A 21,863-nucleotide genomic window follows, 5' to 3' on the forward strand; every position below is an offset into this window, starting at 1 on the left:
CATGAATTCTTATAGCTATCCCGGCAAAATCCAATTTTCAGCTAATACCAGAATGTCTGGTCTGGTCTAACACGAGTCATTTACTTAGATCAGTATAACTAAAATCTGCACAGACAAGCTCACAGAAGTCTATTTATACACTCAGTTTAGAAATTTTCCTTTTTGTTTTAACAAAACAGAATTTCCTTTTACAAGTGAGCTGAGAGTCTGCCAAGCAACTGCCAGGTGTCTAATCCTTTGTGTCTTCTGGAGCCAATGCCATTTACCTGTGCTTTGGGTAAGAAGTGAGCCTGTTTCCTCCCCAGCCAGTGTTCCCCTGCATTTCCACCCCTAGCTTCCCCCTAGCAAGCACCCAGTTTGCATACCAAGCAAGCTTTTCTTTCTGTTAAAAAGAAAAGAAAAAAAAAGAGAGGGTGGGGAAGAGAAATTACCACCAGTTCTTGGCATTATTTTTTTAGCATTACCTTATGTAGGGTATATCTTCCTGACTCACTTGTCAAAAAAGGCATGGGGAGATCTTTGTTGTTGGTTTATTTGTTTGGTTTTTTGCTTGTTGGTTTGTTTCTTTTCCCTATGCTGTCAACAGCTTGAACACCAAAACAGAGGCTTCTTTTCTGACTGATTTTCCATTTCTCTAGACACAGCATTACTACTTTACAGATCCTTTAATTTAAGAAGATATCTTCCATTCTAAAAACACATCGGTGCTTTTAGAAATACCTTGTTTTTCTAAAAGAATAATCCAGTAAAACCAGAAAAAGTGATAGAGGAGAACAAGCCAATGCCTGTATTTCTCTCTACGAATGATAACATGCATTACTGAAACAAAATGCTATTTTTTATCAGAATAGGAATAATTACAGTTCTAGATGTGGAGGGTAAGAACCCCCTGATGTCAAGAGTTTGAAATGTAAGTTAAAAAATCTTTGGGAAAGGCTCCATTCTGCATATGAAGAGCTATGAACCAATAACATTTGGCACAGAGAAATTCAGTAGCAGAGCTCAGCAGTGGGACCAGGTCTGATGAGGATCTTACTTTCTTCACCAGGCCCTCCTCTCTCTTTCAGGCTGTATACTTTGTATTAGCTTGCAGAATAGGCTTTTTGAAACTATTTAGTAGTATTCATCACAGATGATAGCTCCACAATTTTGTGAAAAGCAACATCTGCTCACTAATAAACTGTGTGTACACGTGTAAGTGGATTTGTAAGAAGCAGTGCATATTCAAAAGAAGAGAAAACTGTTCTACCAACCCATTTGACATAATCCAGTGATCCAACTTCCAAAGAGCCTTCTCAGGTGAGGAAAGGAAATACGGAATGTTCTCCAAACCCTTAGCTGACGATGATCTCTATGCCAGACTTCACTCTGACTTGACCCAGCAGAGCTCTGTGTATGTATCTCTGCTGATATGGGTCTCCTAAGAGCTTTCTGGCTGATTTCATCTGGTTTCATGAAAAATTTTGATGGGGTTCTGAGGAGCATAGAGTTTTACTGCATAACCACAAGCTGGCTGAGATGCTTGGCTCAGCCCTGATGAAAATGGACTGAGTTTTAAGATTATAATGTGACACCATGCCCAGGAAGTTTTACTTAGATTCTACTCTTCTTAGAAAAAAAACTCCATGTAATCCTTTGACCAAGGGCTGCTTAAGATACTTTTGCAAGGTACTACAAGGTGTAAGAGCAATTATTTGTCTTCTCCTCAGGTCAGTTAAAGAAAATAATTGACTTTTTTTCTTTATTCTGCTCTCTCTTTTGTACCCAGGGATCTACTGGAAAGTGGGACAAGAATTAACTGCATCTCACAGGCTCCCAGAAGGTCTCTTGTTCTATGTAGAAAGAAAGCACTGATGGTCTTGAGCTCTGGTTTCATTCAGACTTGTATGACCAACATTACTCTAGTCCTGAGTCACGTAGTTATAAAAAGAAGTAGTAACACTTTAAACTAACACATTTCATTTATTTGTATATTTTATAATTTCAAGCTCTTCATAACCACAGAGAACATTTGTTGTTCACTTCTATGGTACATTTTTCATGGATTGCTGTTATAGAAAGATATCTATCCATAAGACTCAGTCTCACTTTTAATCCTTGTTTCACTACCATGAAATTAAAAGCTACATTTAACACAATTCATCTTCCAAATTGCAGCATAAAACTGCCTTAGGACAGTGGCTGATTGAAGAAAGCACCCCCATTTGGCCCCATTTCTAGGCTTGCTCTCAGCAGAGACCCAGGAGATGTCTGGGAATAGCTATCCCAGCTATGGGTTCTGCTTCCACTGGTGTCCCACAACTGTTGTCATCCCTGAGACATGAACTAGGAACAAGGATTCTGATCCTCCCCACCAGGTAACCAACAGAGCATGTGATTGAAAGATTAAGCAATGTGCTTTGTTATACAAATCTAGGGAACTACTAACAGTCAATTGGTAAGGTGTCACGTTATTCTAAAATCTGCCTATTTAGATTCAGCAGTATATTTTTCCATCATTATCTCTCTTCAGTCAGCACACTGCTCATATATTATATATGCCTCTCTGTTTTTTTTTAGACAGATCAGCAATGTGATTTTGAGGTAAATCTCCTGATCATCTTTACTTGCTGCTATTTGATTCACAGCCAGAGCAGCCTCAGAGTACAGGAATCTGGATTCCTACTCAATGAAATAGTATGGGGAGATGTACTCTCGGAGCATACCTGATTCATTTGATAGTACAAGATCAGAGCTCCTCCAAAGCCAACCCTCTGAAATGCAAATAGTGTGGATATTGCATCCTCAGTACCAACAGCTTAGTCATGCAGATCTGTTCCTCCTTGCTTATGTACCAGTAGGGTGAGAAAGCCATGCACACAGCAGCCCTGATTTCACTATATGAGTGGATCAGGAGATGTTATAAATACGTGTGGGACAACTAAAGTCATTAGGTCAGAAAACAACAGGGATATCAATAATTTTATTTGCAAAGTGACGGAGCAAATATCTACAGTTCTCTGCAGTGACCTCATACTTCCCAGGCTATTATTCCACAGTTTCAAGACTAGAATAGTAGCTAAATCCAGCCATCCTCTGCGAGACTGCCTTTGTGTCTGGACTTCAGTAGCACAGATTTAGTCAATAGCTGTGGGATCAAATCGAGTTCTCTATGGCATAAAAGAGACGGAAATTTTGTTCTGAAACGAACCTTCACATGTTTCATTATTGGGCTGTAATTCAGAGCATAGGCTTTGATACTGTCAGATCAGTTAAGGGGAAGAAAATCTTTCTCTGAGACTTTACACTTTTTTGTTTTACTTCTACAATTAATTTGTGACAGGAACACTGGACGGGTCTCCCTACCTTCAGCAAAAGAAGGAAAAAATATTGGTAGCCCTTGGTGCAGACAAAGCAATAAGCCAGCCCTCCTTCAACAGCAGCAGAAAATATCATCATACTCTTTCATATCCTGATATCTTTCAAGCCCCTGTGGGCAAGTTGAAGTTCATGGGAGGCACCAGCAATAGATAAGAACTCATAAAATTAATTGCAGCAGTTAAGGAGACTTTTTGCTTGATCACAGATGTATACAGAAATGGATTTCAGAGAGCAAAGCAAGAAGGAGGCAATGAGAGATTCCATGATTTATTGGAGATGAGCTGGCTGTGAGAATGAGTCAAGAGTCAGGCAAAATGAAAGGGGTCAAGTATGAGAACAGACATATTCTGTAATGTTTAGAAGCAGCCACAAACTTCGGAAAATGACACAGCATTATTGCAAAGCTACCCATAGATCAGATTTGTGACTGTCTTCCTGACTTCCAGATCAATAGCCAACGATGGATGTCAGGCATTAGATTCAGTTATCTGCAAATCAAAATGCTCCTCTCTGCAGAGAACGAAGTAATGAATGAAGCAGGACTAAGGTGTGCCTGTCTGCCAAGATCCACATTTGTCTATGGAGAGAGTGTTACTCAGTCAGTAAAAGGCCATAGGGGGATTGTTACTTGCCTATGTGAAGACCTGTGTACCTCTATCTTTTATAAAGAAATGTGTTTACGTGTAATGTTTCCTGTTTGACAGCAGCATTCAGTTCAGTCAGATTAAGCTTGTTGGCATCTGTTTCAAAGTTTATCTGGGACAGGCAGAAAAGCAAAGTAAAAAAACTGGAAGTTTTGAAAGTTTGACTTTGGACATTTCCCATTAGCTGATGAGATAATCTGTTATCATCTAGAAACACGTCAGCTATCCATAATGGTGAGGGTATTCCAATATGATCCAGCCACACAGAGTTCATCTACGTATATGTTTGTGTGCATGTAAGTATTTACATATATGAGGACATTTTACCTATATCCTCCAAGACTTTGTAACAGCTGGTTTGCTTAGCAATTAGTTTGAAACATTACCAAGAGCAAGAGCTATTGGAATGTTTTTGAATAGCAATTTGGTTTCATGTCATGTTTATCAAGGGCTTTGAAATCTAGCCCAAATTTCACTGGACAGTTTGTCATATCCTGGATGTCCCGGCTGCTTTCCAGTCTGCTGTTAGCTACAGAAGGAACCTTGCTCACCAAATGAGATCAGCCCGTCAAGCTGCAGCTAGTTACTACCCAGGTCTCCAGAAGAGATGGTTAGCAAGTTCTCTTTGAAATTATTTCTTTACACCAAGACCATAATGCAGGTATTCATATTAATTTGTTATCTTTGACACTCAGTGGAAAATAAAATAAGTGGTGGTGCTTGATTTGAACAGATATCACATGAGCAATAAGAAATGAAGAAAAGAATCACAGGTAAACCTCAAGTGGTATATACCCACCTATCCAGGTATATAAGGTCATGCAGGGAACACAAAGCACGTGAGAACATTTGTTATCTTTTATTTTGCTGCAGACAGGTCTTCAAAACTGCCTTGAAAGTCTTTACTTCAACCTATTGCTGGAAACTGGTTCCTGAAACCCTCTTTTACAGGACCAGCAGAGCAGTGAATGGCTTGTGAGCCTTCTGGAATCTTAGCCCATTGAGTGAAATCCCATACCAGGTAGCCACTTTGCCCAAATCTTCTGACCTCAGTGTGTGTGGGTAAAGAAAGAATGTTAGATTATTTACTTACTCTGTCTTCTCTAATACTGTTCCAGACAGGGACCACAGTGCTCACATGACCAACATCCATAATTCACGTGTAAGCTGAACTCATGGGACTACGATTCTATGATTCTGTGACTATTGAAGGTAGGAAAACAAGGCAATTGAAAAGACGGAATACAGGACAGCGAGATCTTAACAAGATGGTAGAACTGCATTATTCACCCAACTCAGCAGCAGGCTGACAGGAAGGACAGGAGCAGCCCTACAGCACTGCACAGTGAATATATTAGCCAGGAGAAAAGTTCTTACTATTGAAACACTCAGGAAAAATTACCTTTGCTGACAGAGGGGAAAAAAAAACCTGCCAAAAACATCATCTCAGCAGGGAACACAGAGTAACAGGCAGGAGTTGATAAGTAAACAGACGTGCAGCCTGCAGTATCAAAACAAGGTGGCATTCTGCTCATTTTGATGCTTGCCCACTGCCAGCTGTGAAATCTTCACACTGCTGCTTTTATGCTCCACAGTGTGGCGTGAAGTCTTTGCAAAGCTCATATTCCCTGCACTTGTGATTCACCATGCAGCCTCCCATGCAGGGCCCCAACTTTCAGCAGTCATCATTTGCTGACAATTTTCCTCTACCTTGTGCCACAAGAGGACTCCAATCTCCATAAGCTCCCAGGAGCTGCTGATGCTTTCTCTAACTTCCCCGGAGACCCATTCTAGCAAACCTGCAATTAGGAACCAGGTTTACCAGTAGGTCTGTTTTTCAAAATGTAAAATGAGCAAACATGCTTAGCTCTTATTTTTGGGCTCTGAACAGATGCAATCTGTGATCTGTGAATGAGGAATTCCTGCTCTATCCAGCTATGGCATCAAATATTTTTGCTAAGGAACTTAGCACTGGAAAATGCACATGGGTAAAGAGCAGTCTTTTTTGTATCATTAATCATATGCAGCTGTGATTAAGTTTATGCCTGAAGATAAAGATTCACGTTTGATTTCTTTTTTTGTAATACATTTGTTTTAAAGCTTCCTGCTTCTTGTCTATCTATATGTCATGGGTTTAAGGCAAGTATCTTGTGATGCTAACAGCCATTCATTGATGTCTGATTTATGTGGTTATGGCTGTGGAGATGTTGTACTAATTACAATGATATGAATACAATTGCTCTCTCAATTTCCATTTTAATGGAGGCTAATAAATATATCAGATGGCTCTTATGGTATGTAATAACCTTTCTAATCACAAGCACGAGCTTGTAGAACTGTTGAAGATATGTTGTGAGATACAGGAAAGCATAAAATGTGAATCTTGTGGACATTACAAAATGGGTATTTGCATTTCACATTGGTGGGATCCCATGACTTTCGGAGGAACAGCTCAGCAGTTGGTCAAAGGTGAAGGACTTGAAGAGGAAAGAGTTGCAGTCATTCCCTAGAGTAAATGGCAGGCTCTCAACCTGAGTGCACCAAGCAAGGTCTGTTGCTTCAGCACACCTCTTTGTTTCCCTTTATTGCCATGTTTAAACAGCTCTGATACAGCATTGTCACACATCTCTCAGGACTGTTATAAAAATACATTTGATGTGATTTTTGTGTGCCCCAACTGTTAAGCTCTCTGGGTTTTGTAATTGGACTGGAGTAACACAAGTGAATCACTCTGATTTCACTCACCCAGCACTACAATTACAGCGTATTGTGCTTTGCTGGTTTTGTTACCCTTGCTTATGATAGAGTTCACATTACTTTACAAGCTCTCTTAGGACAGTTTTATTGCTGTGGTGAAAAATGTAAGTGTTGTGAACGCTGGAAAATGTCTTAAGGAATTACTACAGCTGCAGACCCTCTAAAAGGAGATTTGGTTCTTTGCAAAGTAGAAATGAAGCCAAAAAGGACCTCAACCATAACTTCTGGGTGCAGCCACCAGAGAGCTTTTGTCAAAGGGTATTTTCATATCTGGGGACATTGATGAAGGACATTTAAGCAAAGGAGCTCAGGTGTTGCCAGCACAGAGGCTGGTGCACATAGCAAACCCCAGCCCGAACACCAGGTAAATGCCTGCACAGTTGGGCTGTGAGCTCAGTAACCCACAGCTGCTCCGTGGGGGTCTTCTGGGCAGCTCAGGTTTGTCTGCATGAGCAGCACAAGCAAAGCAATCATAACTAGCACAGATCGAGCAGATGTCTTGCCTTCTGAATAGCTGTTACCCAAATAGGCACTAGAGGGCTGTGGAAAATAGCATTTAAATATAGTAGTGCTCGCATTGTTTGTTTTCCACACTTTCCTATGTGGGGTTTATAAAGGAGAGTATGAGTCCAGGTCTTGTCTGTGGCAGTCATCCAAAGGGAAGTGATGGATGCAACTCTTCTTGTTCAACGCAGAGTCTGAGGATCCATCTGGTGCAAGGTCAGAAAGCACAGCAAATCCAATTTCAGGGCTCCCTGGACCACATCAGAAATGCCATGACCATGTGATGCAAAGCATCAGTCTGATGCAAATTTACTCTGATGGTTCCATTTTATGTGAAAGATATTAACAGTTTCACTAGTGAGTATTTTGCTTTGATTATTCACACCATTAATGACACATGCACTGTCCCAGAGCACAGACATTGTGTGTCCCTTCTCAGGCCCTCTACCTGTTTTGACAGGAGCGCTTCTGCATGCTCAGTCTTATCAGATGAGTTCTGCACAGTACTTTGGCAGTGGAATGGTGAAATAATCACGGAATGACTGTCTGAGAAGCTTTAGCCAAACGCTTCCTCTGGCACTGCTGGATCGTGCCCTGTTATGCAGTATAGAAATACCCTGCAATCCTGGTGAGGATTAAGTCAAAATCCTCACCAACCTAAAGGCAGCTGGAATCGTCACAGAGCTCTACACCTTGCAGATCATGGCAGAAATCTCTACGAATGCATGTGAATGTAATAATTACCTACCTATGCAAGTGATTCTGGGGCTTATCTATTGGGAAGAAAAAGGCCGTGGGAGCTCTTGGATAGTAGAGATTGTGGTAATGTTATCGATTTGTTACTCTTTGTGAGACTTAGCCGTGTGCTGCTGTTTTTCTCTCTTATCCACCATCTAGAAAAGTGCTGTCAGAGCCCAGGGGCTGAGACCCTGCGTGAAGTGCTGGGTGCTTTGCTGTGGGTGGGAATTTGGCCCAGAGGGTGAGGGTGCTTGCTATCCACCTGCAGTGTCTGACGTGGGCGTGTTTTGCAGGGCACTGGGCTATTCCAAGTTTGCCTAAGCACTGACGGCAGCTTTAGCATACTTGATCTGTTTATGGTCTAGTTTATGATCTGTTTATAGTCTTATCTTGTACTAGATCTTCAAGGCAAGAGGACAGACAGATACTGCTCCCACATCTTGATCTATTCCCAGCTAGGCATGGTGCACGTTGCTCTGCATCCTGCTGGCTCAGTAAATTACTGCCTTTACTGAATAACATCAGGTACATGGGCATGAGTGGCGTGGGATAAACCCTCATAGTCTGACAGCAATTAACTGGAGGCTGTGGATGAGAGAAACTTCCCTCATTCAAGCTGAGATTATTGTTTTGGAGGAATTTTAATTTTCTTAAATCTGTGAGTGAGTGGCTGCTCTTTAGAGTGGAAGCTGCCTTGCTGCACAGCATGAGGAGCCCCATGGATCTGGGCCTTGGCTTTGAGGATGTGTGCTAGAGGGAAAAAGGATCTGCCTTTTCCTGCTAAGGGTGGGGAAGCGGGGCACTTCAGGCATCTGGTTCAGCACTTCTGGTTTCAGAAGCGTGAGCCTGAGCTTTACATCACACTTTGCTGTAGATGGGTGACTCAGGCTTGGGGATGAAAGTCAGACACATATATTGGTCACGTTATCCCTTCATGTGATTTTGGCTTCAGAAAGTTGAGTGTCTTTTAACTCTGCCACTACCAAGGTTCCAGGTGAATGCTTGGCTTCATCTTCTTCACGGCGGTGGAGGAGGTGCGAAGTTCCACTTCAGCTCCCGCCCTCGTCCAGCACCGACCCGTGGGTTTTGCGGGGAGCAGGAGAGGCAGCGGCAGTCAAAGGCGTGGGGTCGCGCCACACTGCGATCACCGTGTTGCACCGGATCCCCTGTCAAGTCCTACCTCCCTCGGGGGGCTGAGACCAGCGCCGACAGGGCCGTCATCCTCTTCTGGAGGAGCTCGGGGCTCCGCTTGCCGCGGGGCTGATCGTTTCGCTCTGCATGCACGCGTGAAGCCGGGAGCGCGCCCGCCTCCGTGTCAGGGCTGCACATCGCCTGGGCGCTTCGAGTCACGGCGTCGGAGGAGGAGGATGGCCGGATGCTGAGACCAAGCGCTCCTGCAGCTGGAGGGCTTCGGCGTGGCCGTTCCTGCAGGTTGGCTTTTCTGTTACCTTATACGCAGAGTCGGCACACCCCAAGCGCGGCTGGCTGCCTTCCTGGGAGTGCGTGTGCCTCCTTGCTGCTCAGGGCTTTTTGTTTTGTTTATTTACTTCGGCTCTCGCTTTGGCTTCAGCCTCTCGCTGTGTTGGAGAGAAGAAAGAGCCAGGCTGGGGGGGAAGGAGGCTAGCCAGAAGCCCCGACCCCCCGCTCCGCGCCGATCCCGCCCGCATTTTGCACGCTTCCTTTCTTTTTTCCTCCTTTTTTTGTTTCCCCTCCCCTTCTATTTTTTCCTCTCTTCCCCCCCTTTTCTTCCCTCCCTCCCTAGCGTGGTTGGATCAGTCTTTTGGTATTTCCTGCCGCCGCCTCTCCGACCAGCTGTCCGGCCGCGGCCCGTAGCTCCGTGCGGCTCCGCGAGGCCCACGCGTGCCCTCGGCCGCAGCCCACGCTTCGCGGTCCGGCGGCGATGCGGGCGGCGTGGCGGGGCGCGGCGTGCTGAAGGCGGCGCCGCTCGGGGCCCGGCTCGCCCCGGCCAGGTAAGGCGCTCCGGATCTCCCGCCTCCGGCTCATAGCTTGGCTGCCTCGCAGCCTCTGCCCCCAAACAGCCAGCAACCCCCAGACAACCCGTGAAAAGAACCCTCGACGCAGACAGGCTGCTTATTTTTCAGCAGAACGCGATACCCCACTGGCTGTATGAGCAAAGTGACTGCTGTTGGAGGCTGAGCTCTGGGGGCTCCCAGAAGGTAATGCCGCTGTTGTGCTTTGTGTCTGGGCTGTGGAAGCAAAGGCGTTTGCTGTTTGTGATCCATTTAGGGTTCGTGGGGTGTCCCCGTGCAGCACTCTGGCGTGGCAGGGCTGGGTGGAGGTCTGTGGCTGCATGGTATGGGGTGACTGTTGAAGGTGACATAGCTGGTATGGACATGGGCACGTCTGGTCTGTGGGCCCATCTTTAATGGACTTATTCCAGGGTGGTAAGGAAACAGTTGGGAGACTGTCTCCGCTGATATTAATTGCTTATGTGCCGATGAGGCTGGTAATTACCTTTATGTACGTGTTTAGACTGGGGACTACATGTGCTGTTGTCTGAAAACCAGGTAGATCCTGTAGATCGGAGTTTGGAGATGCTTTTAGCTTTCACCAAATGAAGTGAGGCAGTATTCCTGGAGAACAAAATATGTAAGCATATACTTAGGTGTCTGGTGGATCAGCAACCATGTTTTTCAAGTGCCGCACAAACCTACAGTGCAGTAGTGAGAAACCATTGTTTAAAATAACGAGGAGGGAAGTTATGCCTTTAAGCTGTATAGTTACCTCCTTGCTTCATCTAGCTACGGTAGTATCTTTCTTGTCAAAATATTCCTTCCCTCTCTGCAGGGTCTGTACAGCAGTGAGCAGCTGCCACACACTGTATGTCCCCAGCTGCCAACTGTCCTCCTTGGTGGCAGGTTTCCCCAGTGGAGTGCCAGAGAGGGAGGCGAGCCCTCAGACACTCAGCAGCTTCTCTCTGCAGGTGGTCAGCTTTCTTGATGCAAAAGTGGCAGGTACCCCTGAGCCAGCTGAGGAGGGCACAGCTGAGCTGGCTCAGGAGATGGGGCAGCCAGGGAGTGTGGTCAGACACCAGGGCTTACTTTGTGCCACTGCTGATTGAGGCAGGGATGGCAATTTCTTGATTCAAGGGGAAAAAAATGCCAGGCCTTAGTCCTGTCTGCAGCCTGTTCTGCTCTGAAGCAGGCAGTGTAAATCTGAGGAATGATTTAATCATGCTGTTGTAGGGATATAACTGAAAGGAGGATTTACTGCTGTAATCTTTCCATGGGACTTAATTTAATTTCCCTATGCATTATTGCAACACTGATTCATCAGGTGAGTGGGAGGGAGGCTTGTACAGTACAGGTGGTTCAGTTTCCATTACCGGGTTAGGTATTTAGCTCTGGTTTAGGTATTTCACCTTAGCGAGGTGGTTTTGTGTCTCCAGCAGGAGAAAAAGGGCTCTGTGTCCAGTGCAGCACTGCAGCTGGGAGTATCAGATGCCTCTAGGGAAAGGCTGTTCCCACAGTCTGTAATGGACAGTGTCTGGAGCATCGCGTGGTACATTCAGATCACAGCTCAGACTTGATTTGCTCATAGTATGTTTGCAGATCATAAAAATTTTAGTTATGCCAGTCTGAATTGGGTTAGCCACGCTTCATGTCTAAGCGACCTGTTGTCCTCAGGCAGCCACTGAGAGACTGTCACTGGTGCAGAAGGTTGCCTAGGACTGGGGCTTAAGAGGCAAAACTCAGACTGCCGTGAAGCATGCTCTGAGCCATGGAGCACAGAGCTCCCTCTGCAGCTGCAAGGATTTGTGCTATTTGACCTCGCTGTTTTATTCAGGAAAAAGCTGCATTTAGTGTTTCTTCTCCTGGCCTGCCTGCCTTTGGAACGTCAATAGTACAGTGCTTTCTCAGTCAGAAATGCCGCTCCTCACGCCTCCACGCTTCAATGGGAGATGTCTCTGGCAGCGCACTGTAGGTGTTTGTGCATTCCCACCATGGTTACTAAGGTGAAGGAAACACAAGCAGCAGCTCAGGGAATGGGCACAGACAATCCGAATGCCAAATACGTGTTGGTTTCAGCAGGAGTGAAAGGGACCTGCTCTGCCAGCCTGTCTCAGCCTGGGGCTGGGCTTGCTTACTCCTCATGCAGACTCCTGACTTGCTCCTGGCATTTGTGCTGTGCTCTGCAGAGCACCAGCAGTGGAGACCGGGCAGAGTCATCCAGGTACTGCTGCTGCATGTGGAGCAGTGTGATTGCGGTGCATTTAACCATACCAGGTTGTGCCTAAATAACAGGTTCTGACCTCCTCAGCGCCGTGGTTTGTGCTGCCTGTGTGAGGAGGAAGGAGACAACCATCCTGAAAAACAGCCTTTTTTTTTTTTTTTTTTTTTTTTTACCCTCTGTAGGGGCTGGGGAGCAATGTTTACCCTGCCCAGGTCTTCCCAAAATAAGCTGCTGAGGACTCAGTCTCAGATCCCAATTGAAGTGGTTCTCCTCAGACCTGGCTGCACACTGCCCTCATTTTGCAGCCTCTTGGAAGGCAAGAGGCATTGTACCTGCTTGCCTTCTCCAGTGCAGCATTCATTGGTTACTCTTCAAGAGCAATTTTCCAGCCTGTAAAATCTATTACCCATGTGCTTCTGCTGTGATGCTAATTGGACACAGCACATCTTTGCATGCTGTATATTTTAAGCCAGCCTTCAAATAGTAGCAGCTCTGCCATTCCTCGCTGAAGTGCCTCTGCCCACTGCTTTTCACTGGAGGTGGCTGGAGAAAAATGGATTTGTTGATGCTCTCTGCCAAGCATGTAGATCAGGTGAGCCTGCGAGTAGAAAAAGTTCTTGAAGTAATATCTGCTTGTCAGGAGTATTATCACTGAGGGACTCTAAAGGTGAGACTACTTCACGAGTTCATTAATTTCCGCACTCCTGAGTTGAGCACTGTTTCAAAATGCAGGGGCTTCTTGCTTGCTTTAGGCTGCACATACTGTGTCTAGTACAAAAAGAGCGTGGGGTCAGAGGTGGATATTCTGCAAAATGGGTAGCAGCTGACAGCAGATTGATGAAAGTTACTCTTAAATGGTTTCTCTTGATCACAAAAGGTCAGAAATGGGAAAAGAGGGCTTATTTTCAAGTCAGAATAGTCCAGCTACTTGTGGTTGGATTTGCAACCTAGAGAAACATCTCAGACCTATTTCTGGTCTGTAGTCTCAGCAAGCGTTGTTGTTCTCATAGAGCTGCAGTTGGAATTGTGCCGTTGTCTCTTTTATGCTCCTTTTGTACCAAAGGACTTTTACATGCATAAATCAAACCACTGGATTGGAAAGGCTCCTCTCATTGCTTATAGGTGTGTTCCTGGGCTTCCTGCTTGATGGTGTGTCACTGGTGGCTGTGTCTCATGCCAAGCTCTGTAACCCTGGTATGCTGGCAATCTTGATACATTTCTACATGAGCTTTGTTAAACTCCTTGCCCGGGCTGTGTGAATTTGGATGTCTTTGCAAAGTTGTTACTATTTTTATGATTACATTTTTAACATCAAATTTTTTGACTAAAACCAAGAGAGAAACACTCAGGTTCTCAGTAAGCCAGGATGTGTGTAGCTATCCTCATGGAGCAGGTCTGTCTGCATTGTCCTGCCTCATCTGTCAGCGAACCCATCAATGCGAAATTGTGCCCCCAAGGAATAATGTAGTGGCAATTCCGTGTGTATTCCCCAAATGTGATGCTATCCTCCCAAAGGATACTCTGTCAAAACCGATCAGCAAAGACTAGGATAAAAGCAGACCTGATACTTGTCTTCCTAAGACAGGGGAGAGAGGCACTGAGTGATGAAATGTCTCCTTTTGTGGTGTGGAGTGGAAAGCTTGAATGTGAAGTTAGCTCTTCTGCATCCCAGCCCAACATTTCAAGCACAAAAGCTGGGTCCTGCTAGCTCCTCAGTTTTCTCACAGCAAAAACATGAAGCTGTTCTAAAAGGTACTTTTAACTTCCATGACAATGCGGTTTGTTCCAGACAAGTGCTCATGTGGTGCTTCACCTTCCCACCTTCAGTGTGCAGAGACAGTTTGGCTTTTGTTACTTGCGTTGTTTGATGTCAGTTAAGAGTGCAAAACTTACACCAGCGTACCACTGCTTGATTGTTTTGTTTTCTTCAGATTATAATTATGGGGAATTCTTTCCTTGCAGTGAACAATTGCCACGTTCCATTGAGGAGAGGAAGGGAACTCTGCTATGTAGCATGGTGTGGGTTGCTAATGCTCACCGTGGGTAATCTTGGCAGAAGAGAAAGGAAAAGAAAAAAAAAAACACAACTATTTTGGTGTGTTTTAATATGATTTTCAGCATCAGGAGAGAATCACTTTTATGTAGTAGAGGGAGGTGATGAGGCTTTCTGGCAATTCATCAAATATCACACCGTTTGCTCAGGGAGTCGCCGCTGGCTCATCTGTAAAATCCCTGGAAGTCGAATGTGAAATTGCCACTGGGATTAATGCTGGGCCTGTGGGGTTTATTCTGGTAAGCTCCTGGCATGGCTGCAAATAGATGAGATTTACATTTTATAAAATGAATCTTTCTGCTGCTTCTTGCCGTGCTGCTTTGAACAGAAGCTCACACAATGCTGCAAGCCTGATAGTTGCTGATACTGTGAATGTTTTTTCCCCCTTACCTTACTGAGGAAAGAAATCTGGATTTTCAGATCACTTCATGACCTTTTTTTTTTGTATGTGTGTCAAAGATAGTTCAAGTCTGAGCAATATCAGTGCTTTTTCCCCATAAAGTAGTAAATCCTCACTTGGATTATGAGAGCATTCTGCGCACACTGAATGCTTCATACCTACAGCAGCACTAGTGGGCAATGCAGTAAAATAAAGTGTCTTCCATGGTACTCCCTATTATCAGCCTAGAGCAGGGCACAGGTGTGTTTGGCATGAAATAAACCATCTTTGTGCTTTTAAGTTGGGTTTAAAAACACTGTCTTTTAATGTCTGTTAATTTGGTCCAACCTCCTTGCCTTGCTCTTTGCACCACTGTGAAAAGAGCATGTAATTTGGAAAAAAATAAATAAATAAGCGGGTTGTTTTGGGATTTTGTTTGTTTTTAGCTCAGGGTTGGTGAATGCAAAACAGGACCCATGTTGCTGGTGTGACTGATGATATGCACACAGGTTCTGTTGCTTGTAATTACTCTTCTGTTATCACCTGAAATTCTCTCTGGACTGCAGGCTGTGGAGGCACATTGCAGTATCCTCTCCTCATTTGTTCATACACCTGTGCACTGCAGCAGACTCCAGCAGCTCTGGAACAGGGCTAGAGGCTGTGTAAACCAAGCCTGAGTTATGAGTTGGTATTCAAGTTCTGGCTTGTAGAACCACAGCACAGGTGCTGCAAGCTTGCTCTTCCAAGAGGGTGGGGTGTGGTGCAAAGTCAGGAGGATGCCATAGCCATGAGCATATCTGAGAAGTGTGGCTGTGTTTCCTGCCCACAAATGCCCCTGATAAAGTATGTGGCCATGGGTATGTCGCATTGCCTCCACGTGCCTTTTTTGTCTTTTTTTTGTCTTGGCTTGTGTCTGCTTGGATTACAGGTTCCTTGATGTCAAGGTCTGCATTCTGTAAGTTCACACAATGTGGCAATGTGGCCTTGGCTTTGGCTAGGCTATTCTGTAGTATAAATGAGACAAATCTCATTGTGTCAGCAAGATACTGGGTATTAACTGTAAAGTAGAGAGGAGCGGCTGCAGCAGTGCCGCTTTTTTCCTCTTCTCTCCTCATGAGGAAATAAAAGGGAGATAGAGACCAGGTGAGAGACACTGAACAACCGGCTGTGACTCAGAAGTCATTTAACCCAAATAATCCCCATGGTGCTAAAGATTCTTTTCCCAGAAACGTCCAGTATGTTGCTCTCTGCTGTAAAGCTGTCATCATCTGACTTTATTGCATTAATATCAACCTTGCTGTGACCAACAAGATCTGCGGTTAGCAGAAAGCAGTTTTAATGCCTGCTGCTAATTATTGGTAATGTTCTCTCAGTTGTTGAACAGAGAGATGATAAATATACTTCCTGCTTAGCATTTTATTCCCTACGTCTGGAATGCTTGCACCATGTTAAAATTCTAATATCAATTCAAATATTACAATCTAGCATTTATTATTCATGAGAACACAAACTGACCGTATTGAGATGTATCTACCTTTCTTGGGTACCTCTTGTAATATGTTGCCTATTTCCAGCCCCATCCACCTCCCCCTGGATAATATTGTAGAAATTAATTGCGTTAAACAGACTGTGCTTCCAGAAATCTGTGCTTGCAATTTTCAGTCTTCCGTGCTACAGATATACATAGGAGTGAAATCCATATCTGCAATTTGTCCTCACAAATGAAATCACATTGACTGTAATAGGACTACTCTAAACAGGAACCTTTTTGCTTGAGTCAGTATTTGGAATACCCAGTTCTTCAAGCTTTTACCACTTATCATATGTTTCTTAGGTGACATGTAAATGCACATGGCTTTTTACCTGGTGCCCTTCTGGCTTCCCTGACTTCATCTCCCATGCTGTATTTGACATCCTGAACCCCTTGAAGTGAATGTGTTTTTTTCCACTTGACTTCATGGCAGCCAGCTGCTTTTGTTCTGTGTCTCTCACATGTCAGCAGTACATCTCAAGCCAGAGCTAATTTTGCTGAAAGGACAAAGGCAATTGTTTGCCGTATTTACTGAAATGCAAATCCTCATATTAAAAATAAATAATATATGAAAGAACAGAGAATCGGTGTTCAAGTGTTTCAGTAATGCCAGGATCACTGTGCTGCCACTGAGAGTCTACTATTTTCCCTTGGAGATGTGGTATTGAATTTGGAAATAGAATTTAAGCAAATTTGAGTTTAATAACTCACTCTTCTGCTCCCTGAATAGATACAAACTCCCGTTGTTTAATAGCTTTTAACTGACAGTTTTGTAGTAGGTAATATAATAGCTCTGGTAAAATAAGATTTTTTCTGAACACGATTTAATTTGCTATAATTACATTAAGTGTTAAATTGAAAGGAGCTTCTCTAGTTAAGATAAAGATAATGAGTAGTTGTGTGGTATTACCATAGCCATGGCAGGGAGAGAGATTGAAGTTTTGTTCCAGCCGAAATGAAAACCTGCACCGATGTGGTCCTAAATAACTTAGTTTTCCCAGCTCAGTGCTGTCTCCCAGGTCTTGCCAGAAGACCTTGCTGCTATTTGTACCTCAGGGCTGCAGCAGTTTGTGGGAGGAAGCTACGGGCATTCCCAGTGAAATGGCAGTGGGTACAGAGTGAAGAACCAGAGGCAGCTCCACGTCGAGCCTGGAGCGAGGTGAGCAGGGGCACTGTGCAGGGTGCTGCTGCTGCACGAGTCAGCTCTGACAGTGCTGTATCGTAGCATAGCTCCTTACAGGCTTCCGTCTCTCCTTACTTTGCCTGTGCTGCAGAGCAAGGTGTAGCTTACTGCTGTATTCTGCTTGGAGCTGCTGTTACAAACCCTGCTTCTCCCTGTGGATGAAAGTAATTTATTTGAAGCGAGTCTTCACTGGGTCTAAAGGAGTTGAAGCTGTCAAGATGAAGCCGCAGTGAGTTCTCTTGCTAATTCACCTCTGCACCATGGGGTCCTGGCCACCACTTTTCTGCAGCATTCCCTCTGCCTGTTCCTGTTGCTGTTCTCCTCAGAGCGCTGCCACGCTGATCCACAGGGACTTGTCCTATTTGTGTACTTGTCTTCTGGGAGCTGCACTCAGGCTATTCCCTTACCTCTCCAAGTCTATCAGGAGTGCACATGATGGTACTTGACATTTCTGCTCTGAGCTGGATGTGAACCAGTCGCTCTCAGGGGAGAGGTGGTGTGGGAATTGCATCCTTGAGCACTCCAACTCCTCGTCTAAAAAGCATTAAGCAACACGGGACTTTTTTGCCTCTTTCAACAGAGGGTCTGCGTCAGCCCTACTTGATTCAGAAAGCTGAATATTTTGAGTACCAGAAGTTCACACCCTTGGTCCAAAGAGCTTGGTTTGAACATGAGAGCTTTACACATTGAGTGTAGCAGTGCCACTCACTACTAGCGTGCTTCTAGGTGGGTTAGAAGTGTTTCTGAGAAATATTCTCATCTCTCTCTTCTCCCAGTGATTTTGTACTTCTGGATACAGGCTGAGGCAATGGAAGTAGGAATTTTTGTGATTGAAGTGTTTGGCTTTGCATTCAGGTTGTTCTTAGCTCTGTCATGGACACTGTGTAGCTCTGGGGAGATAACTTGCATCCCTGTATCTCTGCGCTGGAAAAAATGATGAATGCCAAGTCAGTTTTGGAGTGGTTGTTTTTTTTTTTTATATTTTCCTGTTCTGCTCACCTATAAGACAGGGCCTGAATAGAGTCTGATCTCTTTTCTAGATTTTTTGGCCTTGTCTGCACATTCTGTTCAAGGCAGAAAACGCTTGTTTACTTTCTAGATAAAGCTAGTGGGAAATCTTCAGCTCTATCTTTTATTTTATTTCCCCACTGCTGCTTTAGTTATTCTCTTTGCTTTCATTTAATGTCAAGTAAAAATTAAATGGTGAGTTAAATACTGTAGCTCTTAATAATGTTTCTAACGTGACTGGAACTGCACATACAGATGATGCCTGCAGGAAGCCTGGAATTATACAGTATTATTTTTAATGGGTAGCCCTACTGTGCTATAAGCCATTGGCTCAGTGAGTCTCTGAGACAAACTACAGATGAGAGACTTCCAATATTGTAAATATTATACCATTTAGTTTTGAGCATAGTAAGAGAAACAGCATATGAAATTATATTAAAAAAATTATTTTACAGAAGTCAGGAAATTTTTCTTCACACTGATTTTGGAAAAGGACCTTAGAATAATTAAAGAGGAGAGGAAACGTAGTCTTTAGAGGCTGGAAACATTTACCAAGCAGCACAAGCTGTCCACCACAGGCTGCCTTGCTACTTGTTTACAGTGCGTGAGGTGAAGCATTCAGGAAGCTGGAGAAGGACAGCGTGGTGCTTGGAGAGGTCTTCTGTGGTGTGCTTGGATGGTGGCTAAGTGGGTTCACATTGGAAGGCTGCAGTTTGTTTTTTGGACTCTTGATATCTTTTTTTCTTCTTAAAGAGACAGGGTTGATAAACCCTGTCAAATGATCCCATTTGACTTTATCTGCAAGCTACAGTGTTTTAGCCTGGGATTCTTACCTCGAATTTAGTAGCTTATGTATTTTAGACATGCAGTGCATTTGAATATCTGCTGGCAATTCTTTTACACTCTTCAGTAAGGTATGTGAAGGATAATTATCTTTACAATGTGCTTTTTCTCTCAATCCAGCTTGCTTTCTAGATTCATTTTTCCAGCTTTGACATTTTCTCTCTAAGGAATTGCAGCCTGTGATCAGGTGATGCTTTAAGTGCCTTTGATTAAGTAAGTAGGCTGAACATCTTCAACCTCTTAGTGCAGTCGATTTAAGACCTGAAGACAGCCTTGTGTTTTTTGGGGAGTCTTTTCCAGTTTTTCATGGTGGTGTATTTCACACACAGATAGTATGTACTATGCCAGCAGTGGTCTTGCAGCTGCCACATACAGAAGTAAGGTTGCTTTCTTGCTTGTACTTGGTTTCTTTTCCTACCTTGTGCAGGCTTGCAGAAGCTGTGCCAATCGTGCTCACCCACAGTACTTCACTCAGTGCTCAGACTCTATCAGTAATCTGTAATTCTTTGTAAATCAGAATTGTTTTGGAAAACAAAGGTAAATGTCTGAACACAGAGGAGCGGGGTGTTGGGTCTGATATGCAGCAATGCAAGGTTATTTATCATAGATTGTGCTCCCTGCACTTTAATAATCTACTGACATTCTGCCAGTAATAAAAAGGTTGGGGGAAAAAGTTACTTCCTACAAATCATACCATTTGATTGTTCTTACTAAAGAGAGCATGCTTCCTTGGAATGCAATTTCAGCCATCTCCAGCTCTGTGAAAGATGAATTACCTGCTGGCACTAATGCATGGAAATTAGAACATCCCAAACATGCTCTGTATGCTACTGATATACAGAGCAGTGTGTGGGGAAGATGCTAGAAAGAAATTTCTTGAATACTGAATAAAATAGGAAAAGAAATGATCAGAAATTGGCGCTTGGAAAATGAGATTACACTGATTTAAGATCACTCAGATTTTCTTTCTGCCCTCTGGTCCACTAAGTATTACAACTAATTTTTTGCAATGGTTGTCCATTTTACCTATCTGCTGTCTGAAGTACAGTAACTCAGTGACACACAAAGCTGCGTCTTTTTTTACTTTGCTCCCAGCCTTCTCTATTGATTCTTTTATTTGAGATGCCTCAGTTTGAAACCACAGAACTGTTTTTCTTGTAATCCCAAAAGTCCGTTCCCAGTACAGGCAGAGTATCTCTGTTGAAGGCATAGCTGTGGCTTGAATCCAGCAGCAGTGGGGCAGAGGATGAGTGTCGGCAGCCTGGCTGTAGGCACAAGTGTTGGCTGCTATTAGGGCTGGTATGGGTGCATGCCAGCTTGAGGAGAGCCCCCAGCCTGCACGGGGTTACTACTTGTGTGGGAGGCAGGTGCTTGTGGTGGGCTGCCCAATGCTGGTGCTGTGAAGTCATGGAGTTCTGTTGTTTTACACAAAGATGTGGGGCAGCTGCTATGTTTTTCTTAAAGGAAATGAATAAAAGGATCTTACAGGAGAGTGCTGGCTTGCTTCTCTTATAATGCAGTATTTGCTGCTCCGTCTCCTTAGATGTCTGTAGAGATACTTTAAGAAGACATGCCTAGAAAGCTGAATGGTAACAATCATATAGCTCCAATAGACAGAGGAATTGTGTGCTGTAGTTCATACTGCCAAACCACCTCAAAATGAATTTAAATGTGGATACTCTTGAAAAAGGGAGGGTAGAATGGACTGCACTGGGGAAATAGAATACATAGTCTTTGATAGAGCCAATTTTTTTTTTTTTTAGCCTTCTACAATGTCATTTCCTGAAAGTTCAGTGGGCAGAAGCTGCTTTATTTAGCTGCCCAGGAATTCAATATATTAATTGTTGTTGGACACAAGCCAGATCCACTTGAATTTCTTCCAAAAAGTACTATTTTTGCATCTTGCATGAGTTTAGTGAATGCATTTTTCGCCAGCTCAGTGGATTTTACTTTTTTACAGAGCATTGTCAAAGAACATCAGAGCATGTCTTGGGTTGGAAGGGACTTGCATTGCAAAATGCTGAGATGTGCTGCAGTGAGCCACTGGCTGTGCAAAGGCTGAAGGAGTGCTTCCATCTTCCTGCCATCCTACAGGATATGGAGAGTCACATTCACTGTTGCTTTTCTACACTCTAATATTTAAATGTATTTTGAAAACTTATAATTCTTGTGCAGAATAACACAGTGTGTTCTTCGATTGGCTTTTTATGAAGCATGTTAGGATTCTTTATCCAGCAAATTTGTGCAGGATGCCTAACAGACTTATTAGGAAACCCTTAAGAGTTTACATATTTAGTACACTAAACTGAAGATTTTTGTTCTTTAAAGTATCTTTTTTCTAAAGATGACTTGCTTTTGGAGGTTAGTTCTCCCAATAAGATTATTTTTTCCCCTAAGAAAGGATGCAGGTTTGTGGTTTTTTTTTTTTTCTTCATGAAAGCATCTGGTATTGCTTTTCAGGCTCGTGTGCTGGAGCGTGTTTCACACAAAATAGTTATTTCCACCCCTAAATTATTTGGCTAGCACTGTATTTAGGCAGGCGGAGAGATCAAGGTGGAAGCTCTGAATGAGACTGGAGGAATGGTCCTAATTTCAGCTCAACAGAAGGGTGCTGATGGGCAGGATGCTCTGCGGCAACTGTGTTGTGCAATGCTTGTGTGCACACGGTG

At 43.8% G+C, this 21,863-nt stretch overlaps 1 protein-coding gene and 1 long non-coding RNA gene across 7 annotated transcripts in view; both read left to right on the forward strand.

Moving 5' to 3' along the window:
- LOC109367681 (uncharacterized) overlaps positions 1-6,250 on the forward strand; it is a 31,956-nt gene extending 25,706 nt beyond the window's left edge. The window contains exons 2-4 of the long non-coding RNA XR_002114987.2: positions 180-277; positions 1,769-5,025; positions 5,123-6,250. This is a non-coding gene — a long non-coding RNA (uncharacterized LOC109367681). The remainder of the gene's footprint in view (positions 1-179; positions 278-1,768; positions 5,026-5,122) is intronic.
- A 2,826-nt stretch (positions 6,251-9,076) lies between these two features.
- Positions 9,077-21,863, forward strand: part of OSBPL5 (oxysterol binding protein like 5) — a 128,221-nt gene continuing 115,434 nt past the window's right edge. Inside the window, exons 1-2 of one of the 6 annotated variants that reach the window (XM_085224273.1) lie at positions 9,564-9,973; positions 10,106-10,180. The gene's annotated coding sequence lies outside the window, so the exon portion shown is untranslated. Of the gene's footprint in view, positions 9,435-9,563; positions 9,974-9,994; positions 10,181-21,863 lie in introns of those variants that run through there. The other 5 variants (XM_085224274.1, XM_085224276.1, XM_085224277.1 and 2 more) reach the window with 5 other exon arrangements.

The sequence above is a fragment of the Meleagris gallopavo genome, chromosome 5 (genome assembly GCF_905368555.1).
Source record: "Meleagris gallopavo chromosome 5, MGAL_WU_HG_1.1, whole genome shotgun sequence".
NCBI classification, from domain to species: domain Eukaryota; kingdom Metazoa; phylum Chordata; class Aves; order Galliformes; family Phasianidae; genus Meleagris; species Meleagris gallopavo.